The 25,076-nt window shown below is 35.0% G+C and overlaps 1 long non-coding RNA gene across 2 annotated transcripts in view; it reads right to left on the bottom strand.

The window, feature by feature from the left end:
- Nucleotides 1–402: 402 nt before the first annotated feature.
- LOC132681108 (uncharacterized) overlaps nucleotides 403–25,076 on the bottom strand; it is a 274,965-nt gene continuing 250,291 nt past the window's right edge. For both annotated transcript variants that reach the window (XR_009610846.1, XR_009610845.1), the window contains one exon: nucleotides 403–449. This is a non-coding gene — a long non-coding RNA (uncharacterized LOC132681108). The remainder of the gene's footprint in view (nucleotides 450–25,076) is intronic.

Here is a 25,076-nt window from a genome sequence, read left to right as displayed (position 1 = left end):
CATTAAGATTTCTGTCTGTATTTTTGCCATTTTAGTAATATATCAGAATGTTAAAATACTAACAACTGGTAATATGGTTTATGTTAGGTCCCTACTTGATACATACAAAGGGTCATTTATAAATTACAAAAGATTTATATATATATATATATATATATGTGTGTACATATATACATACACACATAAAAATTCATCTAGGTTTTCTCAAAACTTCAAGTCCACAACTGGTCTAACAAAAACCATTGTTTTGTGATGAAGTTTTTCAGGGTAAAAATATGATTTAGCATCAGCTTAGAGAATACAAATGTATGACCATTTCATATCTTGTTATGAAAACAAAATAAAACAAATAAAATATGGTGAAAAACAGTAATAAGGTCATAGATGATCCTTGTGAGTACTTACGGACTTTATATTCTGAGTTTTTTTTTCTATTCCTTATTGTTAACCTGAAAGATGAATACACATTTTGTAAAGTATGTCCTGATTAATGTAATTATTTTAAATAAGGATAAAATATCTCCTTAGTTATTGGACTGATAACTTTCTGTTCCCTGTATTGTGATGGCATTTGTAATAAAATATCACATATTTGGTAGATAGCAAATTGAAGAGATTCTTTTACAAGCCAAACAAACCCGTTTTTCTTTTTGGGCTATAGGCAAAACATTTCCATTTGATTTATAATTCTAATATTAAATTGCAATGCTCTGCTCTAGCATTATAATAAGTAGAGTCTAAAGTCACATTATTGAATATGGTTATAAAAAGGGACTAGCAGTATTATGTTTTTTTATTAAGTGCCGAGTAATTTTATATACTTTAAAAGAGTTTACCACTTTTGACTGGTTTTAGTTTCTTTGCCTAAAACCATTATAGCTTAGATTTATTTTCTTTATTTTTTCTGACAGAACACTAAAGTTTAAAAACAAAAACTTTAATAAGCATGATTATTTCATTGTTTAAGCTAATCTTTGGTTCGTATGAAGTTGCATTAATTCAGACAATCAGAAACTAGTGTGTGTATTGTAAGATTAACAAGATGAATAGTTCCAGAAAGAGTTAATAGGTAGAGTTAATTCTACCTATAAAACCATGTAGAAAAGCTTAATTATGTACTCTAATATCTCTGTCAATTTTTTTGCTAATGTCTTTATCAATTTTCATAATAAACCAACTCTAAATTCACTGGCAATCAATCATTTTTATAATACAAAGAGGGAAATTTTCCAAACATTTAATCTATAACACTAGGTATAAATCACAAAGGCATTGTCTTACTCTTATTGTGTGCTTTCAAGATGTATTTAAAATACTGGCAGAACTCAAAAAAGGGAGATGACAGTACACATGTAGCACACAGCATTTTCAATTAGGATTTTAATTATGCTTTGTGAAACCTAGTGATACTTTTTTATTTCTTAAAATAAATGAGGCAAATCTCATCAGAATTATTTACTCCTATGGATACCAATTTATATGATAAACCACTTTCTTCCACAACTGTATTACGAAAACCCAATTGTTTCATGCTGTTCATGGAAGTCAGTAATAGGACACAGACTGTGATGCTATTAAAGCAATTCAATAACAGAACATTAGAATGTCTACTAAAATATCACAAATGAGTACCAAAATTTTATATAATGCTGGTAGAATGTTATAACATTGCAGTGTTTGCTTTTGTTTTACAGTTTAGACAGTAATATTACTAAGGTAATTATGTTTCCTATCCATATAATCCAAGTTTAGCCTCAAATCACAGTATTGCACTTATCATACTAAAGTGAATTTTTTCCCTATTCTAGAAGTGGCTTGATACTTCTGCATGATTTTCAAACTGTAAAAATTTTAAATGTGCATTTATTACATCTTGACATTCTAAGGACTAAGTGTTAAACCTTAGAAAATTTTGTTAAATTATTTCAAAATATGTTAAAACAGAGCATCAATGTCGGTTGTATTGTTAATAAGTGAAGTAGAGCAATATTGTCAGAAAGTGATGCTATTAATTTACATGGTCATGACAATTTCTCTCTGGAAACAAGTTATTTATCCTCTCACCAGGAAAGTTTCCTTTAGTTTCATCCAGTTCAACATCAGTTAAAGTCTTTTTTAAATGTTTGTTTATTTATTTATTTATTTTGAGATAGGGGAGTGGAGCGAGAGAGAGAGAGAGAAACACAAGCAGGGAGGGGCAGAGATAGAGGCATACAGAGAATACTAAACAGGCTCCCATCTGTCAGCACGGAGCCTAGTGAGGGGCTTGAACTCACGAACTGTGCGATCATGACCTGAGCCGAAGTCAAGAGTTGGATGCTCCATTGACTGAGCCTCCCAGGTGTCCTACCAGTTAAAGTCTTTTAACTGACACAGAAAGATTTCTGATTTTACATGTGATAAAAACTAGGTCGTTAATATTCAATTAGTTTTTCAAAATTCAAACTCAGTTATTGAATCTATGTCAAAGAATAAATTCTAAACTATTGCTTAGTGATTAAGACAAAACCACTCTTTCTTATTGCTGTGCAGAAATATTTTTTGTGATGCTTAGATCATGAGATATCCTCAGGTGCAAGGATTTTGGTGTTAATCAAACTCGTGGTCAAAATCATGATAGATTATAGGGAAAGTACAGGAAACTAAATCATTGTGAGGTTTGGGGAGGGGGCAGTATCCTAAGAGCAATACGAATATTTTTGAAAAATATATAAATATGTGTAAATGAGCTACAGTGCATGGTGGAGCACATTGCATTCCACTGGTAGAAGATAATAAAGTTTAGCTCAACAGGCATGGTAAAAGTTGTCACCTTTGGTATCCACAATCTTCTCCATAATAATATCCTTTGGTAATTTTGAACACTATCAGCACTTTTTCCCTGATAAAATTCATGAGAAACCGGAAAGACAAGCTTCTGAAAATAGACTGGGATGGTTGTCCTCATACTAATAACAGCGGAATGAAACTTAAAACTATCTCGTAAATCCAGATGGACTAAGGTTATACTCGAATACTTGCTGTTTCTGTAGTCAGCTCAGTCTATGCGGCTGGCTTCCACAGAAACAATATGTCAGTGTGACATGCCCTGTGGCAATGTAAGGTTCCTGTAGAAATGAAGAGTGTTTACTGATGAATCTTTTGGACTTCTCAACAATAAATATGGGGAATTATCCAATGTGATTTTTAGCACTTAAAAAAATACTCAAGAAATTTCCTTTCACTTGGCAGTATCTATAGCTGTTTGCCTCCTTCTCCTCTGGACAACACATGTTTCTAGTGCTGGCAATAAGTAATGTTTCTGCTTAGCTTTTGACCATGTACCACAGCAATCTAAACCACACTCACACAGCTTATCAGGGTTTTTTTTTTTTTTTTTCCATGCAGGAGTATATCTTAAAAGCCTAAGCTCAGTTTTCTACTCTATATGCATAATGATAAATCTGCACTCCTGCTGGGGGCCATTTTCACAGCTTCCTCTCCAATAATTAAATGACCACCAGTGAGAGTATTGCCTATAGAATTTAGAGAATCAAAAACATTTTTCTTAATACTCCTTTTAGCAAAAATGATTTTATCATCTTCCTTCCATTTTCTTAACATTTTAAATAAATTTACCACTGATTAAGGCAAAGGTTATTTCTTAGCACTTTAATCCTCTTTACATAGTTAATTAGCATCAAGTGTTTCTATTTTCTGGTGCAGATTTGTTGGGAGTATAAAGCTCTGGGTGTATGTCTTAAATGTATAGAATAAAATTTTGGTCATGAAATATACAGTATTAACAAAATAAGTGTCTTTCCTGTAAACCATTTCTGAACATGAAAAAGGAACTGAATTTGTTTATCAATTTGAAATATATACATTTTGAGATCGAAAAGATTATGTTTTATGTTTTTTAATGTAATACCATGTGGTGAAACCACATCTTGTGACAAAATGGAAATTATATTTTCCACATTCTGTCTTGCCAAAATGTTATTCTATACATATCCAAAGATCTTGTACACATGCACACGTGATCAAACCTAAGAAATATTGTGAGACACCTATTAAACAAATGGAAGTCTTTGTCTCAGACACTTTATGAGAGAGAAGATTTTTTTAATGTTTATTTGTTTCTGAGACACAGAGAGACGGAGCATGAGTGGGGGAGGGGCAGAAAGAGAGGGAGACACAGAATCAGAAGCAGGCTCCAGGCTCTGAGCCATCAGCACAGAGCCTAAGGTGGGGCTTGAACTCACAAACTGTGAGATCATGACCTGAGCCGAAGTTGGTCACTCAACTGGCTGAGTCACCCAGGCGCCCCAAGGGAGAAGAAATTTAAACCAATTTTAAACTAAAAATTAAGGTGAGGAATGACACGAGAAAAATGTATGGGGAGTCCTGAGGAAAATTTATAAACATTTCTATGAGAAAATCACAAGATTTAGAGAAAGTCAGATACTTGGTATGGTAAATGTTTACTTGACATTTTGCTTACTTGCAAACATAATGAATTTTTCCAAGGGAGTCAAATGCTTTGCTTCATCAAGAACAACAGAGACCAATAAAAAATAAAACTTGGTAAAGAAACCTCGCTTCTCAGGAAGGGAGCAGCCTTGACTTCAGGAAGGGCTGTAAGTTCTAACAACATAATTTACATTTAACTTACTAATGTTTGCATAATATCCATTGTCTTATATCTTTTAAAAAAGCATTCACATCAGTATAATTCATTGTATATCACAACAGCAGTTAACTACATCAGAGCAGTAGAAATAGAACAAAATAAAGATCACATTAGGTCACCAAGAAGAAATCATTCTCTTCAAACTTAGAATAGAGACAGTAGAGGGATCAGGGCAAAACATGGGTTTCCTCCAAAGCTATCATGGGTATTTTACCTCTTACAACTGATAATATAACAGGCGTATTACTTGAGAATTCTATACTCTTGTCTTTGCAATCTAAGAAATTAATTCCTCAGAAACAAAGAATATGATTTTAACTTGCCAAATTCAAATATAAACCTGTGATTTCTCATATGGTTTTATCACTAAGTAGATCCATTTAATTAAAGATCCCTAGAATAAATGTATTATATTAATTCCCATTTCTAGAAAATAAGTTTAGAGTATCTTAATTTAATTTACTAAGAGAGGCTAGTGAATAATGATGTTAGACTTGAATTAAGATTTTTTTTCTTTGTAGACTTTTACATTTAAAGATCTTTTGGGGCGCCTGGGTGGCTCAGTAGGTTATGCGTCTGATTTCAGCTCAGGCCACGATCTCGCAGGTTCATGAGTTCAAGCCCCACACAGGGCTCCATGCTGACAGCTCAGAGCCTGGAGCCTGTTTCAGATTCTATGTCTTCCTCTGTCTCTGCCCCTCCCCTGCTCATGCTCTGTCTCTCTCTGTCTCAAAAATAAATACACATTAAAAAAAAAAGGTCTTTTAATTTTAAAGACTTAAATGTTGAGACTTGTTTGCTGTATATACTTTTCTCTCTTCTTCCCAATATTATTTTCCACACAGTTGAACATATATGCAACCTATTTTAATAGGGTTTATCAAGCCTGAGTTCAAACTTTGTTGGGCAAATGCAAAAAGCATGTACCATAAGGTAAAGGTGAGTCTATCTTCAAACACACTTTAATATATCTTAAACAGCAATATTCTAGACAGAGCTGGGAAGGAAAAACTACACATACTTGTACAGTTTCATTTTCTTAAAATCATTTTAAAATCATCCCAGCAATATCCTTTTTCCTGGAAATCCTATAAAATGCTTTTATTGGAGAATCTATGGGTTGTCTGCTACCTTTATGAAGCTAAGGAGAAAGGCTTCTTACTTTTTTTTTAAATGTGGACTTCTCCTCACCTCTTAAAAGAAAAAGAGAAAAGTGTTCATTTTGAGTGTGACTTTTTAGTTGCTAGTCTACTTTCTTCACTTTCTCCTAAATCACTAAAAGGTTGGAAAATAGTAGGAAATTTCAGAGTTTCACAGGCACATGAATCAAGTCTTCAAACTTAATGGTGAAATAGTATTGTGTATGAATCTAGGAGCTCTGATGAAGGGTTATTTTCAGTAAATGTTGAAAGGTTGACAGTAGTTGCTTTGTAGATGTGGAAAAAAAACCATGTTGATACCAATCATACACAATTGCTCTTTAATGGTAAGAATTTTTTAAAAAGAAAGAGTTTCTTTGGAGTACTGATTTTCAGCCAGGGAATACAGTTCCTGGAAACTTCATATGAAGTTATAATTGACTCAAATTAAAAATGTCAGAAAAGAAATTAAAGTAACACAAAATTTGCTCTCTTTCTGTTCATTATTGTATATTATTCTATCTCTTACTATTCTGCTTCTATGATAAAGAAAATAGTTTGAGAATTAAGTACTTGAACATCAGTGTATGTTTATATATTTTTAGCATGTTGCATCTAAAGTAGTCAGATTGAAAGGGGCGCTAAGAGCCAGGAGCCTGCTTCTGTGTCTCCCTCTCTCTGCTCCTCCCCTGCTCATGCTCTGTCTCTCTGTCTCTCTCTCTCTCAAAAATAAATAAACATTAAAAAATATTTTAAAGTAGTCAGAATGACAAACCAAACTTAGACTATAAATTTGCTAGGATGAGGATGCCAAATAACACCATTTTCAGAAAAGAGACCATTAAAAGCTTTACTATTTTCAGGAAAAATAGGATTTGTAGCTGAATTCTATATTCTGTAGGAGATAGAATAATTCGTTCACTGGAAGAAGTAACATTGGCTTATTTGAGTATGATCTCAATCAGAGATTGAGATGTCCGTTGTTCTAACATTGTGTGGTCTGAGTGTTCCTATTTTCTTTCCACCTTCACTCAGAACAGGGCTTTGATGATCATATGAAGTGGTACAAGATTGAAATAGAAAGGGGATAGAAAGTAGGATATGAAAAATGAAGGGGTGATACAGAATCCGTTATCTTCAAGGCCTACTCTAATGATTACTATATGTTTGAATCACACCTGTTGGAATCCATATTTTTTTCCCTTCACCCTCATAATATATATATACTCATTTCTCAAGCTTTGTATTATACTTAAGGGTTTTTTTTAATGTTTTCATACATCTTCCCCTTTCAGGCACATAATTTTTGCTGAGACAAACTGTATTCTGTAATTTAAAAAAAGAAGTACATTGAATTAAAAGTGAAGGTTCTCTTTAGCCTTTCCATAATTAACATTGTTTAAATTATTCTATTAAAAATTATCCCAGAGGAAATTATAGCTATTAATTCTGTATTTTTTCCTTCTTTAGACACCTAGAATAATATAAATACATTTATATAAATATAAATGATGTTTATAAAATCAATTGAATTAAGGAGGGATGTAGTAAATTTACATTATGAAACAACTCCTTATCTAATCACATGCTAGCATAATGAGTATTACTCTTGTAATTAGTAGAGTTAATAAGGAAGGAATTCTAAATAAACATAATTAATACTTCAAGAAAATAAAGAAGTGTAAAGAAGTATTAGTAGATAATTTGAATACTTGAAGTCCTCACTTGGCATGGCACCGTAGATGCTAAAACATGTGAACGTTGAGACCGTGTTCTTGCTTTGCATGGTTCCAGCAACCAGAGAGCCGTGCAAAGCAAAGACACAGTTCCATTACACAAGAGTTTCTAGTTACCAATACTGTCTAAGATGAGGAAAGTCTGCATATAAAATAATTCAAATGGAAGTTCAAAAAGTGGACAATGCAATGCCTACGACTAAGAACTCAATAGAGTGATATAAAAATTGAACAGACCACCAATAATAGGATTACTGAAATGGAAGGAAAGTCAATAGACAAATACAAGCTGAAGCACGGAGACAGAAAGGAGTAAAATATATAGAAAAGAAACAGGAGATGTGTAGAAAAGAGTTAAAGGTCTAACATTTGTTTAACTGGAATCACAGAAAAAGATGAAAGGGAATTCAGCACAATACCAAAAGAGTTAATGTATGAGGAGTTTCCCAATACCAAGAAGCTGTGTGAATCCAATATTCAAGAAATTCTAGATCCCAAACAAGATAAATATAAAGACAACCACATGTAGGCACATCCAAAACATATTTTTTTACAAGAATGTTTTACATTATTAAAATACTGAAGTCATCAAAATGCTTTCTTTGTGTTTAATGTATTAGAAAATAAGACAAAAATATTCTCAATATGCATTTAATTCATATTTAAAATACCAATAATATATCCATTTTGTTAGTATAACATACATATATTTACAAAAAAATAATTATCTTTTCCAAAATGAAATATAATTCATGCTATAATTAATTGCTTCATATTTTTATAAATTTCTTTCATACTTGATTTACTAGAAGATAGGTTGATTATTATATCTACTTCTAAAATCAATCTGTTATATTGTTTTGTTAGAAGTATAGAAGTATAGAAAACTTTGGCTCCAAACATTATGTAATCAGAATTGGAGGAGAATTGGATAAGGATAATCCTTGTAGATAACTGGGGGTATTTTTTGTTGGTAGACACAAAAGGATTGACATGCAGGTAGTTTTATAAAGATAGTCATAATATGGGATATGAAAGAATATCACCAAACATTTTGTATTCCTTTACATTCAAATTCATGGACTCAACTTGAATTTTGTTTTTTTTCAACTTTCATTTGGAATGGATGTATTCATCTTTGTAACATCATGCATTGTCACTTTTGAATAATTGCCAAAAACCAAAGACAAACAGAAAGTCTTTAAAGCAGTCAGAAAAGGGCTTCATTGGAGAAGCACTATGGAAGAAACTAAAAACCAGTGGCTTGGTATTTTTTTTTAAGACAAGGTCTCTAATTTTATTATTTTTTTAATTTACATCCAAGTTAGTTAGCATATAGTGCAACAATGACTTCAGGAGTATATTCTTAATGCCCCTTACCCATTTAGCCCATCCCCCCTCCCACAACCCCTCCAGTAACCCTCAGTTTGTTCTACATATTTAAGAGTCTCTTATGTTTTGTCCCCCTCCATGTTTTTATATTATTTTTGTTTCCCTTCCTTTATGTTCATCTGTTTAGTCTCTTAAAGTCCTCATATGAGTGAAGTCATATGATACTTGTCTTTCTCTAATTTCACATAGCATGATGTCCTCCAGTTCCATCCCCATAGTTGCAAATGGCAAGATTTCATTCTTTTTGATTGACGAGTAATACTCTATTGTATATATATACCACATCTTCTTTATCCAATCATCCATCAATGGACATTTGGGCTCTTTCCATACTTTGGCTATTGTTGATAGTGCTGCTATAAACATTGGACTGCATGTGCCCCTTTGAAACAGCATACCTGCATCCGTTGGATAAATACCTAGTAGTGCAATTGCTGGGTCATAGGATAGTTCTAGTTTTAATTTTCTGAGGAACCTCCATACTGTTTTCCAGAGTGGCTGCACCAGCTTTCATTCCCACCAACAATGCAAAAGAAATGCTCTTTCTCCACATCCTTGCCAACATCTGTTGTTGCCTGACTTGTTAATGTTAGCATTCTGACAGGTATAAGGTGGTATCTCATTGTGGTTTTGATTTGTATTTCCCTGATGATGAGTGATGTTGAGAATTTTTCATGTGTCGGTTGGCCATCTGGATGTCTTCTTTGGAGAAGTGTCTATTCATGTCTTTTGCCCCATTTCTTCACTGGATTATTTGTTTTTTTGGGTGTTGAGTTTGATAAGTTCTTCATAGATTTTGGAAACTAACCCTTTATCTGATATGTTGTTTTCAAATACCTTCTCCCATTCTGTCAGTTGCCTTTTAGTTTTGCTGATTGTTTCCTTTGCTGTGAAGATTTTTATTTTGATGAGGTCCCAGTAGTTCATTTTTGCTTTTGTTTCCCTTGCCTCTAGAGATGTGTTGAGAAAGCAGTTGCTGAGGCCAGGATCAAAGAGGTTTTTGCCTGCTTTCTACTCGAGGATTTTTATGGCTTCCTGTCTTACATTTAGGTCTTTCATCCATTTTGAGTTTATTTTTGTGTATGGTGTAATAAAGTGGTCCAGGTTCATTCTTCTGCATGTCGCTGTCCAGTTTTCCCAGCATCACTTGCTGAAGAGACTGCAGTGGCTTGGTATTTTTAAAGTGTTGAAAGAAAATATAAAGTACTTTCTTCAGCAGATAAAAACACAGATTAATACATTTTTATTACTCTCAAAATTTGTATTACTGTCATATTGCAAGTATGCATATATAATCTCTAAGTTAACTGCTAAAACAAATTGAAAAACATAGAGGGAAACAGAAACAGAAACTAATTGAGTGATTCCAAAGAAAGGGAAAAAGAACATAATTTTGGGACATGTATGTTAAATGAAAAATGTATTATGAGATGATCAATGTAAACACAAATATAAATAGGTTAAATAGTCCAATGTTTTAGATAGGAATTTGCATATAGAGATATTCTGTCAAACAATGATAACATTTATTTTGAGTAATATTCTTTTTCCTCCAAAAGTAGAGCTTATTTATTATTTCACTCCTATTTTCACAATTTTATACACATCAGGAAAATATAAAATATTTACAACATAAAAATTAATATAGTTAAAATACTATGTTAGGTAACTGGAAAAATAATGCACATACAAAAATAACTGATAATACAAGGCAGAATGTGTTAGATGCAGTAAAAACTGTATCAGTATTTTTTTCAATGTATAGTTTGAGACCAATGGTACCCTATACAAAAAAGCTGGTGAGGTTAAAGGTACAATCTTGCCTTGAGCCAGAGTTCTCTTTTTTGCCACAAATGTTTAGGTCAATTTGGAGCCTGAAATTTTTATCTCTAAAAATATCTTTAGGTTAACTAAGTGAACTAATGAAATTAGTGTTCTTTTCAGGAGAGGCTCAAATTTTGATGCAAAGTCTAATCATGCACTTTAATGCAGCTCTTTACTTTTGTTACATTTTCACATTTGCTTATTGTCATTTCAGTAGCCAACCCCTTATTCATCCTGATTATCTTATCGTCCTCTGGAACTAAATCTGAAATGACATATGGTCAGTCGAATTTTCAATTTCAGTTGCAAAGTTGCTCACAGGAACTTTAAAAAACCACATGAATCTTTCACAGCAAATTAGAGTCAAGAAAAGCTTCACCCAAACTGCTGCAAGAAAAAAGTCACTTATAAAGATATCTCACTGCCATCATGGCACATATAAAAGCTAAAGGAGATTCTTTATTTTCCCACTACTAAATAATACTTTATGAAATTGCCCTCACATATGACAGTTTAAATAAACATTCATTTAATTATAAAATGTCTCCATTTTTTTAATCATTTATTAATAAAAAGCCAAAATTTACCAAACATTATGCGTCTGCCAAAAATGACCCCAAATTCATTTTTGACATTATCATGTTTATCTTTAGGCCACTGTTAAGAGAGGTATCACTATTATCAATATTATCATTTTATTTATTTATTTATATGTTTATTTTTGAAAGAGAGAGACAGAGGCAAGCAGGAGAGGGACACAGAGAAAGAGAGGGAGACACACAATCTGAAGCAGGCTCCAGGGCAGCCAACACAGGGCTAGAACTCACAAACCGCGAGATCATGACCTCAGCAGAAGTCAGACGCTTAACTGATGGAGCCACCCAGGCACCCTGTTATTATCACCATTTTATAGATGAGGTAACTAGGGCCTTAAACATGGTTAGCAGATGATGTAAGTTTCCTGATACGTAACCAGAGTAAAAATTCAAATTGAGACAATTTGAGTTCATGGTGGAGGTGATTTTACCTGTCAATTAAATTATTCAGAATAACATATATATAATGGGGTGCCTGGGTGGCTCAGTCGGTTAAGCGTCTGACTTCGGCTCAGGTCATGATCTCACAGTTTGTGAGTTAGAGCCCCGTGTCAGGCTCTGTGCTGACAGCTCAGAGCCTGGGGCCTGCTTCGTATTCTGTGTCTCCTTCTCTCTCTGCCCTTCGCACACGCTCTCTGTCTCTCAAAAATAAATAAATGTAAAAACAAATTTTTTAAAATAATAACATATATATGATCCAGAAAATAGTATGAGAACTTAACAAATGGTCATGTTTTAATCATGTAAGAATGTGATGTATCTAAAAGAAAAACCAAATTGTTACTCAATAAGTGCTATAGAATTCCGTTAAGTAGAAAAACTAACAGATTGAAAACACATAAAATTTCACTTCTCAAAAAAGCAAGAAATAAACCTATGGCTACGTCTTAATGGAAGTACTAAGGGTAAAGCTTTTGATAAGTCACTAGTTAGGCAACAATACATTTACCATGTTAAGAATAAAAAGTAATAAAAATAGAAATTTCAGGGAATAAGTCAAAGGATGAAAAGAATATTTTCTTCTGTAATTCAATTAATGAAAATCCTAGTGTAAAGTAAGAGATAAATGCATAGAGATAGGTGGGGAACGGGGTCTAGGAGTTAGAGACGACTACGACTCAGGGATTCATGCAACCTTAGGCATTTCTGGCATATCTAATAATCATCATGATCATGAAAATAATGATAAAAAGAATTGCTGTTATGATGGATACCTGTCACTGAACCCCGGTGAATACAGTGTTAAGAATATAGGTTCTTTGGTTAGAAAGGCCTAGGTTTGAATAAAGTTCTGATATTATTTCTGCAATATTGTCCAAGTCACTTTACTTTTTCTGTCTCATCTTTTTAATGCTTAAAAGTATCAACCAAGCCAAAGTCCTCAGATGATTTGCTAGCTTCACAGGGAAAAACAAGAGTGTAAACTTTTGCAACTAATTCATTGCCTTAAAGACCTCAGTCTAACATAAAAGGAAGAAAGCTTGAGTAATCATTTTAAAATGTAGCGTGTAAAATTGTGTGTATATTATGAGTAGCTGTGGTGAACTGCAGAAGTGGACTATTACCTAATGAAAAGTCAGAAGGTCCATTTTTTTAGACACTCCTGGTGAATTTCTCTGAATCACTGAAGAAATAGTCCTGCTTGAAATGGTAACATAGCCTTTGCTTTTCCTTCTCCAAGAATCCCTGTTTTTCTCCTTTTTGCTCTTTCCTACTTCAGAAGGCAGGTAGAGAATCATATTTTATCTATGCTCTGTGATTTTTGTGTCTGTAAACATCTGCAGAGGTGGAAGACATTGATTTTCATCTCAAACTAAAACTAAAAAATGTACCCTTTATATGATCAAATACACTAAAAAAGAATAAGATATTCACCAGATTCCTACTGTCTCTCTTTCTCCTCCTTCAGTGGCTCTGCTGGCTCTGACTCCAAATGATTCATGCAGACAGAAACTATCAAGTTCAGATAATATGGAGATCACTTAATCTGAACTTCCATATTCTATTTTTTAAAAACATTTACTTCTTTATTTTGAGAGAGACAGAGATAGAGAGAGAGAGGGAGAGAGAGAGAGAACAGAGGAGGGCAGAGAGAGGGGGAGGGATATTATGTAGATCGAGCCTGTTGTAGGGCTCAATCCCATGAACTGTGAGATCATGACCTGAGCTGAAACCAAGAGTTGGATGCTTAACTGACTGAGTCACCCATGAACTTCCATATTTTAAATGAGAAAAAAATGTAGCTCCAAAGATTAAGTAACTACAGTGTCTATATGATAAGTAAGAAACTGGGCTCACAGTAACTGAGTGGGAAGTCTGGAGATGGGTCTCCTGAGTTTTAAATAATAAATGTTCTATTTTCCTCAGTGGATCTTAGTTACTTATAATATGAACATAATTCCATAGACTGATTTTCATAATAATTGAAATTAGTATACATGTATACGTATAGATATTGTACATTAACACCATAAATTTTAAATTTGACATTTTTTAATTCTAAGATCCACCATTATTTCAATACATAGAATTAAAAAAAAGATACTATCAAATACAATAAAAGCTTTCTAATAAATATTTATTAAATGAATGAAGTCACTGTGTATCACTGCCTCTCAGTAGTGCTATATGCAATATATGGAGAAATTTGGAAACATATTAAGATTCATAAAATGTGAATTAAAAATAAATGTGATAGCATCATATTTTAACACAAAGTAGTATCTTCACAAAATTCAAAAAAAACTTATGGTTTTGGGAAAAACTTTATATTTGTTATAAATGTATTATTACAAGTTAAATTACAAAATTATAAACCCAGTAAATTAATTTAATTTAACTGATCATTTTAAAGTGTATCAATGTACAGATATATGTAACTTGTGGAACTGAATAATTTTGGCTTTACAGAAATAAGAGCAGTTAAATGTATTTTGTTATAGTCATTTTATTTAAAATAATAATTCACAAGTATAGCTTCATATTTTAATTAAACTTCTTAGTAATTAAGATTTAAGTTTTTAAAATATATCCAGTTTGAATCATCAGAAAAATAATTAAATGATGAAAATACATTAAAATTTTTTTTAGTTTTCCATCATTTGATATCATATTTAATCTCTAATATAGTTCAGAGTTTCCCTTTCACATATCTTTCCCACATGTTTAAGTAAATCAAATTTTAAGTAAGATTGTGTGTTATAGATTCTTTCACTTCCTATTGAGATGCTTATTACAGGACATAAAGTGATGGAAATTCAGATACCTTTGAAAGCCACGAATTTCAATACATACCTTCCTGATTTTTTGTGGACTTTCTATCTTCTAAAGAAAGGAGGGAGAAGGAGAAAGAAGGATTTTTGTTTCCATCTATATTTTAAATTCTTCATAGAATGTAAGAAAGTGCATCATCTCCCATAATGTGCAAGAGATTGAATTTTAAAAGTCATATGTAATTGTCTTAAATAGAACAAAGTGTTTTAGAGTTTCCTGGAATGCTCAGTTGGTTGACAAACCCACTCTTGATTTTGCCTGGGGTGATAATCTCACAGTTTGCTGGTTTGAGCCCCACATCAAACCCCGTCTTGGGTCATAGTCTGTATGTAGTTCCTGGGTTCGAGCCCCACGTCAAGCCCCACATACAGCTTTGCACTGATAGTTTGGAATTTGCTGGAGATTCTTTCTCTCTCTTTCTCCCTCTCTCTCTGCCCCTTCTCCACTCATGCATATACTCTCTCTTGCTCTCTCTCTCTTTCTCAAAATAAATAAACTTAAAAAAATAGGGGGGCCTGGTTGGTTCAGTCATTAAGTGCCCGACTTTGACTAGAGCTGAGATCAGCCTGCTTCAGATTCTGTGTCTCCCGCTCTCTCTCTCTGACCCTCCCCCGCTCACACACTCTCTCAAGAATAAACACTTAAAATTTTTTTTTTAAAAATAGAACAAAGTGTATTCTTAACTAGTATTTTTTTAATGTTTTTATTTATTTTTGAATATGAGAGAGACAGAGCATGAGTGGGAGAGGAACAGAGAGAGAGGGAGACACAGAATTCAAAGCAGGCTCCAGGCTCTAAGCTGTCAGAACAGAGCCCAACGTGGGTCTCGAACCCACGAACTGTGAGATCATGACCTCAGCCAAAGTCGGATGCTTAACCGACTGAGCCACCCAGGTGCCCCATTAACTAGTATTTTTAAACTAAAAATAATAAAATATTTTGACATAGAAAAACAGGCAAAGATCATGGTTAGATGATAATCTGAACAGAAATGTAAATTGCTAACAAACATGAAATATTTAACCTGCTAGTATAAGAATCATTTAAAAATAAAACAATATGAATATAAATATTTTTAGGGATGCTCTGTTGTTGTTCTTAGGAAAGTACTCTTTGTTAGAGAAGGCATGATGAAACACATACTCTTATATGTGGATGCTAGGATTCTAACCTATTATAAGCTTCTAAAAAGCAATCAGAAATGGTATATCAAGAATCTTGATCTAGGTATACTTTTCTTGGTTCAATAACTTCCAGTGTGGACAAGAGGGGGAAGAGAGACAACAGTATTTCAGTTGGGACACTAAATTCTCTAAAATGCAAACCTTTGAATAAAATATTTAAGCACAAGAATGATAACATTGCTCAAAAAAAGTATAGTATTGGCAGTAAAACAGACACATCGATCAACAAAACAGAAGAGAAAGCCCAGAAGTAAACCTACACATATACGGCCACATTATGTATGGAGCCAAGAATAGGGAAAGACACTCTCTTCAATAAAAAAAGTTGGGAAAACTGGACAGCTACTTGTCAAATAAGGAAACTGGACCACTGTCTTATGCCATACACAACAATGAACTCAAAATGGATTAAAGACTTGAATGTAAGACCTGATAGCATAAAATCCTAAGAAAAACACACAAGCAAACAAACAAAACAAACCTTAGGGGATAATCTCCTTGACATCAGTTTTGGTGGTGATTTTTTCAATCTGACACCAAAAGCCAAGGCAGCAAAAGCAAAATTAAACAAGTGAGGCTACATCAAGCCAAAAAGTTAAACCATCAACAAAATGAGAAGGCAACCTATTGAATGGAAGAAAATATTTGCGAATCATATATCTGATAAGGGGTTAATATGTATCAAAAATATATAAAGAATTCATACAACTGGATAGCAAAACAAACTAACAAACAAACAAAAACAATCTGATTACAAATAGAAGATCTGAACAGACATTTTCCAAAAGAAGACATACAGATGGCCAACAGATATAAGAAAAAATGCTGAATATCACTAACTTCCAGGGAAATGCAAAACCACAATGAGATATCACCTGTTAGAATGGCTATTGTCAAAAGACAAGAAAGAACAAGTATAGGAGAAGATGTGGAGAAAAGGGACCCTTGTGCATTGTTGGTGGGAATGCAAATTGGTGTAACCACTAAGGAAAACAGTGTAAAGTTTCCTCAAAAAATTAAAAATAAGATTATCATGTGATCCAGCAGTTTGCACTTCAGAGTATTTATCCGAAGAAAAAATATATTATTTTGAAAATAATGCCCTTTGTTTACTGCAGCATTACTTATAATTGCCAAGATATGGAAACAGCCTGTTTCCATTGATGGATGGATGGATAAAGAATATGTGTATGTTTATGTTTGCATGTGTGTATAATGGAATATTATTCAGCCATAGAGAAAAATAATGTCTTGTCATCTGTGACAACATGGATGGACCTTGAGGGCCTTATAGTAAGTGAAATAACTCAGACAAAGAAAGACAAATGCCATATAATCTCACTTACATGTGGAATCTTAAAAACAAAACAAACTCATAGATACAAACAGAAAAGAAATACAAAACTTTAAGAAAAAAGAAGAGGGCTCCTGGGTGGCTCAGTTGGTTTAGCATCTGATTCTTGGTTTTGGTCCAGGCCATGATCTTATGATCAGCCCTGTATCAGGCTCTATGCTGACAGCACAGAGACTGCTTGGGATCCTCTCTTTCCCTCTCTCTCTGCCCCTCCCCGCTCATGCTCTCTCTTTCAAAGTAAACCAATAAATTTTAAAAAATAAAATAAAAATAAATAAAACTTCAAACAGAAGATTGGTGACTGCCAGAGGCAGAGTGTGGGGATTGGGTCAGTGGATGAAAGGGATAAAAAGTACAAACTTCCAATTATAAAATAAATAAGTCATGTGACTATATTGTGCAGCATAGTGGTTATAGTTAATAACACTGTATTGTATATATGAAAGTAGCTAAGAGAGTAGATCTGGAAAGTTCTCATCATAAGAAAAAATCTGCAACTATGTATGGTAATGAATGTTAATAAAAGTAAATAAAACAGTGCCTGACATTTAGTAAGCCCTCAAAAAAATAGCATTGCTTTTCCAGTGAAAACATTGTGAGTGATTTTAATTTCTAGAAAATTTTGTTTTTATATTTATTGAATTTACGAGGACAAGTATTTATATAGTTTAGTATATAAAAGTTAGTGTAGAAAAGTTAACGAAATTAATGATATATAACAGTTATGGAAACAGTGAAATAATCATGAATATTAAAGTCTGTTAATTTTAATAAAGTACAAAAAACACAAAAAATGTGTTTTATAAATACGATTACAAAGGGAATGTATTTAAATAATTTTAGTGATAACATATTATTTATTTTATTTAATGATATAAATAAAACTGAGAAACTGATTAGATAAGATTGGTAGGGAATAAAATATAAAGGTGGCTTTGCATACATGTAGTTTGGACACACTTTTATTGTCAACATTGACAACTAAAGATATGCTAAGGCATTATTTCACACAAAAAAATCCACAGGATTTATACTTCCTAATCCCTAAAAATGTTGAGAGGAAACATATGAGAGAATGAGACAGAAAAATAGAGAAAAAAATGGAAATATGAACAGGAGAAATCATAAAACAAGCTACCAGAAATTTGAATGTATCAATTCATACAATATAGGTATACACATTATATATATGCACACACACATATGTATATGTATATACACATATATATGTATACATATATACAATATATACATACACACATGTATACATTCACTTCACATTGAAATGCCAACTGATTACATATGAGTCAGTATCCTCTTCTACTTATAAGTAAAATATCAAAGAAAAGAAAAATGTGATCACTCCAAGAATCAAAATGATTTAGAAAAATTAAATGGCAGATGTGGGTGTGTACTAAATAACTAATCACATGTCTTATTGGGGGCACAACTGGGAATTCTAATAAGGGTTAATAATAACACTTTATTCCTTGCAAGAAAGTAACACAGCAGCCTATTTTGTTGTTGTTGTTCTAGTCATAATTATGGTGTTTTACAAATTTTTAGTGAAAAACATGCTACTTTTTAAATCAGAACAATCCAATAAATATAAATTTGTCCAATAGCACTTGGTGTAAAAAATGGATAGTATTTCCCGTATAAAATTAAATATATCCTGGTTTCTCACTCACACAGTGGAAATATGTTCAATATCAGTTAATATTTGAATTCCAAAGACTTGTCAAGACTAAAAAAAATATAGGCAATGTCGTTCTGGTATATAGTTTTTCTTGTCAACTACTGTGATTCCTTGTCTAAGATTCCATGGTCCCTTTTGAAGAAACATAGCTCCATTCCCTCAAACTAAGTTTGGGCTAGGAAGTATTTTGCCATATATCCAGACTTCTTAAACAAAACACAGTTGTACCACGAGAATAAGGTTCAAATTTCCCAAATCCAAACTTCTCATCTTAGTCTCAGAAAAGTTAGACTATTATTTCCCAACCAGAGATTCACTTTATCCCTTTTCAACACACACCATACCACTTACCATTCAGTCCCCAATCTCACAGTGGGGATGTTTATAACAGTAGGAAATTGAGACTGACCAGAGGAATGCAGACCACAATATGACACATAACCTGTGTAGTCCACCGTGCCAGAGCTCTGTAAGACTCCTCTATTTGATGGAATATGGGGAGTTCCAGTGAGTCTTGGGAAAACTCGGCAAGGGAGAGACACGCAGGGCATTTGGAGTAGTGACTATTAACAATACTCATGGAAATACTTCCAGAATGCAATACCCACTAGCCATGGTATTTCTTGAAGATCAATTCTGTCCATCCAGCTATCTTGGACTAAGAAACTCAATTCCTCTGAATGAGTCTGAAAACTACAACCAACGATTGCAGTAAAGAGCAAAACCATATCAGTTAGTTGTGTGTGTGTGTGCGTGTGTGTGTGTGTGTGTGTGTGTTTAAGAATCATATTATCCTACTGTGTTACACATTTGTTTTACAAAAAGTTTTTTTTAAACTTTAGCTTAGATATCATTTATAATAACTTCCTGTCTTTCTAATGTTTATTTTTGAGAGAGAGAGAAAGACACAGCATGAGTGGGGGAAGGGCAGAAAGAGAGGGAAACATAGAACCCAAAGCAGGCTCCAGGCTCTGAGCTGTCAGTACAGACACTGACACGGGGCTTAAACCCACAAACTAGAGGTCGCGAGGAAGATGGCGGCGTAGGAGGACGCTGGGCTCACGCGCGTCCTGCTGATCACTTAGATTCCACCTACACCTGCCTAACTAACCCAGAAAAACCACCAGAAGACTAGCAGAACGGAGTCTCCGGAGCCAAGCGCATACAAGAGGCCCACGGAAGAGGGTAGGAAGGGCAGAGAGGCGGTGCCCGCGCCACGGACTGGCGGGAGGGATGCAGGGCAGAGGGTCAGCCTGCCGGCCGGCCAAGCAGAACCCCTGAGTCTGGCTTCCAAAAGTGGAGGGGCCGGAGGGAGTGTGTTCCAACAGCAAGCTCAACTTAGCATCTGGGAGGTCATAAGTGAACAGCTCTGCTCGGAAAGCAGGAAGGCTGGAGGACAAAGGGAGGGAGAGTTGCTGAGCCCCAGGATGACAGAGCTGTTTCCTGGGGAACAAAGGCGCTCTCCAGCGCCATCTCCCTCACCCATCCCCCAGCCAAAATCCCAAAGGGAACCAGTCTCTGCCAGGGAGCTTGCTTGCTCCACGCAAACACCCAAAGCTGTGCTTCTGCGGGGCCAACCCTCCGGCAGTGGGTCTGACTCCTTCCCGCTGCCACAGGGCCCCTCCTGAAGTGGATCACCGAAGGAGAAATGAAATAAGCCTGACCCTCCTGCCCCCGTGCACCTTGCCTACCCACCCCAGCTAATACGCCAGATCCCCAGCACCGCAAGCCTGGCAGTGTGCAAGTAGCCCAGACAGCCCGCCTCCCCACAGTGAATCCTGCCCCTAGGAGAGGGGAAGAGAAGGCACACACCAGTCTGACTGTGGCCCCAGCAGTGGGCTGGGGGCAGACATCAGGTCTGACTGCAGCCCCGCCCACCAATTCCAGTTATACACCATAGCACAGGGGAAGTGCCCTGCAGGTCCGCACCACTCCAGGGACTATGCAAAATGACCAAACAGAAGAATTCCCCTCAAAAGAATCTCCAGGAAATAACAACAGCCAATGAACTGATCAAAAAGGATTTAAATAATATAACAGAAAGTGAATTTAGAATAATAGTCATAAAATTAATTACTGGGCTTGAAAACAGTATAGAGGACAGCAGAGAATCTCTTGCTACAGAGATCAAGGGACTAAGGAACAGTCAGGAGGAGCTGAAAAACCCTTTAAACTAAATGCAAAACAAAATGGAAATGACGACGGCTCGGATTGAAGAGGCAGAGGAGAGAATAGGTGAACTAGAAGATAAAATTATGGAAAAAGAGGAAGCTGAGAAAAAGAGAGATAAAAAAATCCAGGAGTATGAGAGGAAAATTAGAGAACTAAGTGATACACTAAAAAGAAATAACATACGCATAATTGGTATCCCAGAGGAGGAAGAGAGAGGGAAAGGTGCTGAAGGGGTACTTGAAGAAATTATAGCCGAGAACTTCCCTGAACTGGGGAAGGAAAAAGGCATTGAAATCCAAGAAGCACAGAGAACTCCCTTCAGACGTAATTTGAATCGATCTTCTGCACGAAATATCATAGTGAAACTGGCAAAATACAAGGATAAAGAGAAAATTCTGAAAGCAGCAAGGGGTAAACATGCCCTAACATATAAAGGGAGACCTATAAGACTCGTGACTGATCTCTCTTTTGAAACTTGGCAGGCCAGAAAGGATTGGCACAAGATCTTTAATGTGCTGAACAGAAAAAATATGCAGCCGAGAATCCTTTATCCAGCAAGTCTGTCATTTAGAATAGAAGGAGAGATAAAGGTCTTCCCAAACAAACAAAAACTGAAGGAATTTGTCACCACTAAACCAGCCCTACAAGAGATCCTAAGGTGGATCCTGTGAGACAAAGTACCAGAGACATCACTACAAGCATAAATCATACAGACATCACAATAACTCTAAACCCGTATCTTTCTATAATAACACTGAATGTAAATGGATTAAATGCGCCAACCAAAAGACATAGGGTATCAGAATGGATATAAAAACAAGACCCATCTATTTTCTGTCTACAAGAGACTCATTTTAGATCTGAGGACACCTTTAGATTGAGAGTGAGGGGATGGAGAGCTATTTATCATGCTACTGGAAGCCAAAAGAAAGCTAGAGTAGCCATACTTATATCAGAAAAACTAGACTTTAAATCAAAGGCTGTAACAAGAGATGAAGAAGGGCATTATATAATAATCACAGGGTCTATCCACCAGGAAGAGCTAACAATTATAAATGTCTATGCGCCGAATACCGGAGCCACCAAATATATAAAACAATTAGTCACAAACATAAGCAACCTTATTGATAAGAACGTGGTAATTGCAGGGGACTTTAACACTCCACTTACAGAAGTGGATAGATTATCTAGACACATGGTCAATAAAGAAACAAGGGCCCTGAATGACACATTGGATCAGATGGACTTGACAGATATATTTAGAACTCTGCAACCCAAAGCAACAGAATATACTTTCTTCTCCAGTGCACATGGAACATTCTCCAAGATAGATCATATAGTGGGTCACAAAACAGCCCTTCATAAGTTTACAAGAATTGAAATTATACCATGCATACTTTCAGACCACAATGCTATGAAGCTTGAAATCAACCACAGGAAAAAGTCTGGAAAACCTCCAAAAGCATGGAGGTTAAAGAACACCCTACTAAAGAATGAGTGGGTCAACCAGGCAATTCGAGAAGAAATTTAAAAATATATGGAAACAAACGAAAATGAAAATACAACAATCCAAATGCTTTGGGATGCAGCGAAGGCAGTCCTGAGAGGAAAATACATCGCAATCCAGGCCTATCTCAAGAAACAAGAAAAATCCCAAATACAAAATCTAAAAGCACACCTAAAGGAAATAGAAGCAGAACAGCAAAGGCAGCCTAAACCCAGCAGCAGAAAAGAAATAATAAAGATCAGAGCAGAAATAAACAATATAGAATCTAAAAAAACTGTAGAGCGGATCAACGAAACCCAGAGTTGGTTTTTTGAAAAAATAAACAAAATTGATAAACCTCTAGCCAGGCTTCTCAAAAAGAAAAGGGAGAGGACCCAAATAGATAAAATCATGAATGAAAATGGAATTATTACAACCAATCCCTCAGAGATACAAACAATTATCAGGGAATACTATGAAAAACTATATGCCAACAAACTGGACAACCTGGAAGCAATGGACGAATTCCTAAACACCCACACTCTTCCAAAACTCAATCAGGAGCAAATAGAAAGCTTGAACTGACCCATAACCAGCGAAGAAATTGAATCAGTCATCAAAAATCTCCCAACAAATAAGAGTCCAGGACCAGATGGCTTCCCAGGGGAGTTCTACCAGACGTTTAAAGCAGAGATAATACCTATCCTTCTCAAGCTATTCCAAGAAATAGAAAGGAAAGGAAAACTTCCAGACTCATTCTATGAAGCCAGTATTACTTTGATTCCTAAACCAGACAGAGACCCAGTAAAAAAAGAGAACTACAGGCCAATATCCCTGATGAATATGGATGCAAAATTCTTAATAAGATACTAGCAAATCGAATTCAACAGCATATAAAAAGAATTATTCACCATGATCAAGTGGGATTCATTCCTGGGATGCAGGGCTGGTTCAACATTTGCAAATCAATCAACGTGATACATCACGTTAATAAAAGAAAAGATAAGAACCATATGATCCTGTCAATTGATGCAGAAAAGGCCTTTGACAAAATCCAGCACCCTTTCTTAATAAACCCCTTGAGAAAGTCGGGATAGAAGGAACATACTTAAACATCATAAAAGGCATTTATGAAAAGCCCACAGCTAACATCATCCTCAATGGGGAAAAACTGAGAGCTTTTTCCCTGAGATCAGGAACACGACAGGGATGCCCACTCTCACCGCTGTTGTTTAATATAGTGTTGGAAGTTCTAGCATCAGCAATCAGACAACAAAAGGAAATCAAAGGCATCAAAAGTGGCAAAGATGAAGTCAAGCTTTCACTTTTTGCGGATGACATGATATTCTACATGGAAAATCCGATAGACTCCACCAAAAGTCTGCTAGAACTGATACATGAATTTAGCAAAGTTGCAGGATACAAAATCAATGTACAGAAATCAGTTGCATTCTTATACACTAACAATGAAGCAACAGAAAGACAAATAAAGAAACTGATCCCATTCACAATTGCACCAAGAAGCATAAAATACCTAGGGATAAATCTAACCAAAGATGTAAAAGATCTGTACGCTGAAAACTATAGAAAGCTTATCAAGGTAATTGAAGAAGATATAAAGAAATGGAAAGACATTCTCTGCTCATGGATTGGAAGAATAAATATTGTCAAAATGTCAATACTACCCAAGGCTATCTACACATTCAATGCAATCCCAATCAAAATTGCACCAGCATTCTTCTCGAAACTAGAACAAGCAATTCTAAATTTCATATGGAACCACAAAAGGCCCCGAATAGCCAAAGTAATTTTGAAGAAGAAGACCAAAGCAGGAGGCATCACAATCCCAGACTTTAGCCTCTACTACAAAGCTGTCATCATCAAGACAGCATGGTATTGGCACAAAAACAGACACATAGACCAATGGAATAGAATAGAAACCCCAGAACTAGACCCACAAACGTAAGGCCAACTAATCTTTGACAAAGCAGGAAAGAACATCCAATGGAAAAAGACAGTCTCTTTAACAAATGGTGCTGGGAGAACTGGACAGCAACATGCAGAACATTGAAACTAGACCACTTTCTCACACCATTCACAAAAATAAACTCAAAATGGATAAAGGACCTGAATGTGAGACAGGAAACCATCAAAACCCTAGAGGAGAAAGCAGGAAAAGACCTCTCCGACCTCAGCCGTAGCAATCTCTTACTCGACACATCCCCAAGGGCAAGGGAATTAAAAGCAAAAATGAATTACTGGGACCTTATGAAGATAAAAAGCTTCTGCACAGCAAAGGAAACAGCCAACAAAACTAAAAGGCAACCAACGGAATGGGAAAAGATATTTGCAAATGACATATTGGACAAAGGGCTCGTATCCAAAATCTATAAAGAGCTCACCAAACTCCACACCCGAAAAACAAATAACCCAGTGAAGAAATGGGCGGAAAGCATGAATAGACCCTTCTCTAAAGAAGACATCTGGATGGCCAACAGGCATATGAAAAGATGCTCAACGTCGCTCCTCATCAGGGAAATACAAATCAA

This window comes from Panthera onca, chromosome A1 (genome assembly GCF_046562875.1).
Source record: "Panthera onca isolate mPanOnc1 chromosome A1, mPanOnc1 haplotype 2, whole genome shotgun sequence".
Taxonomy (NCBI): domain Eukaryota; kingdom Metazoa; phylum Chordata; class Mammalia; order Carnivora; family Felidae; genus Panthera; species Panthera onca.
Note: the sequence above shows the minus strand (reverse complement) of the source record. Positions and strands in the feature narration are given on the sequence as shown.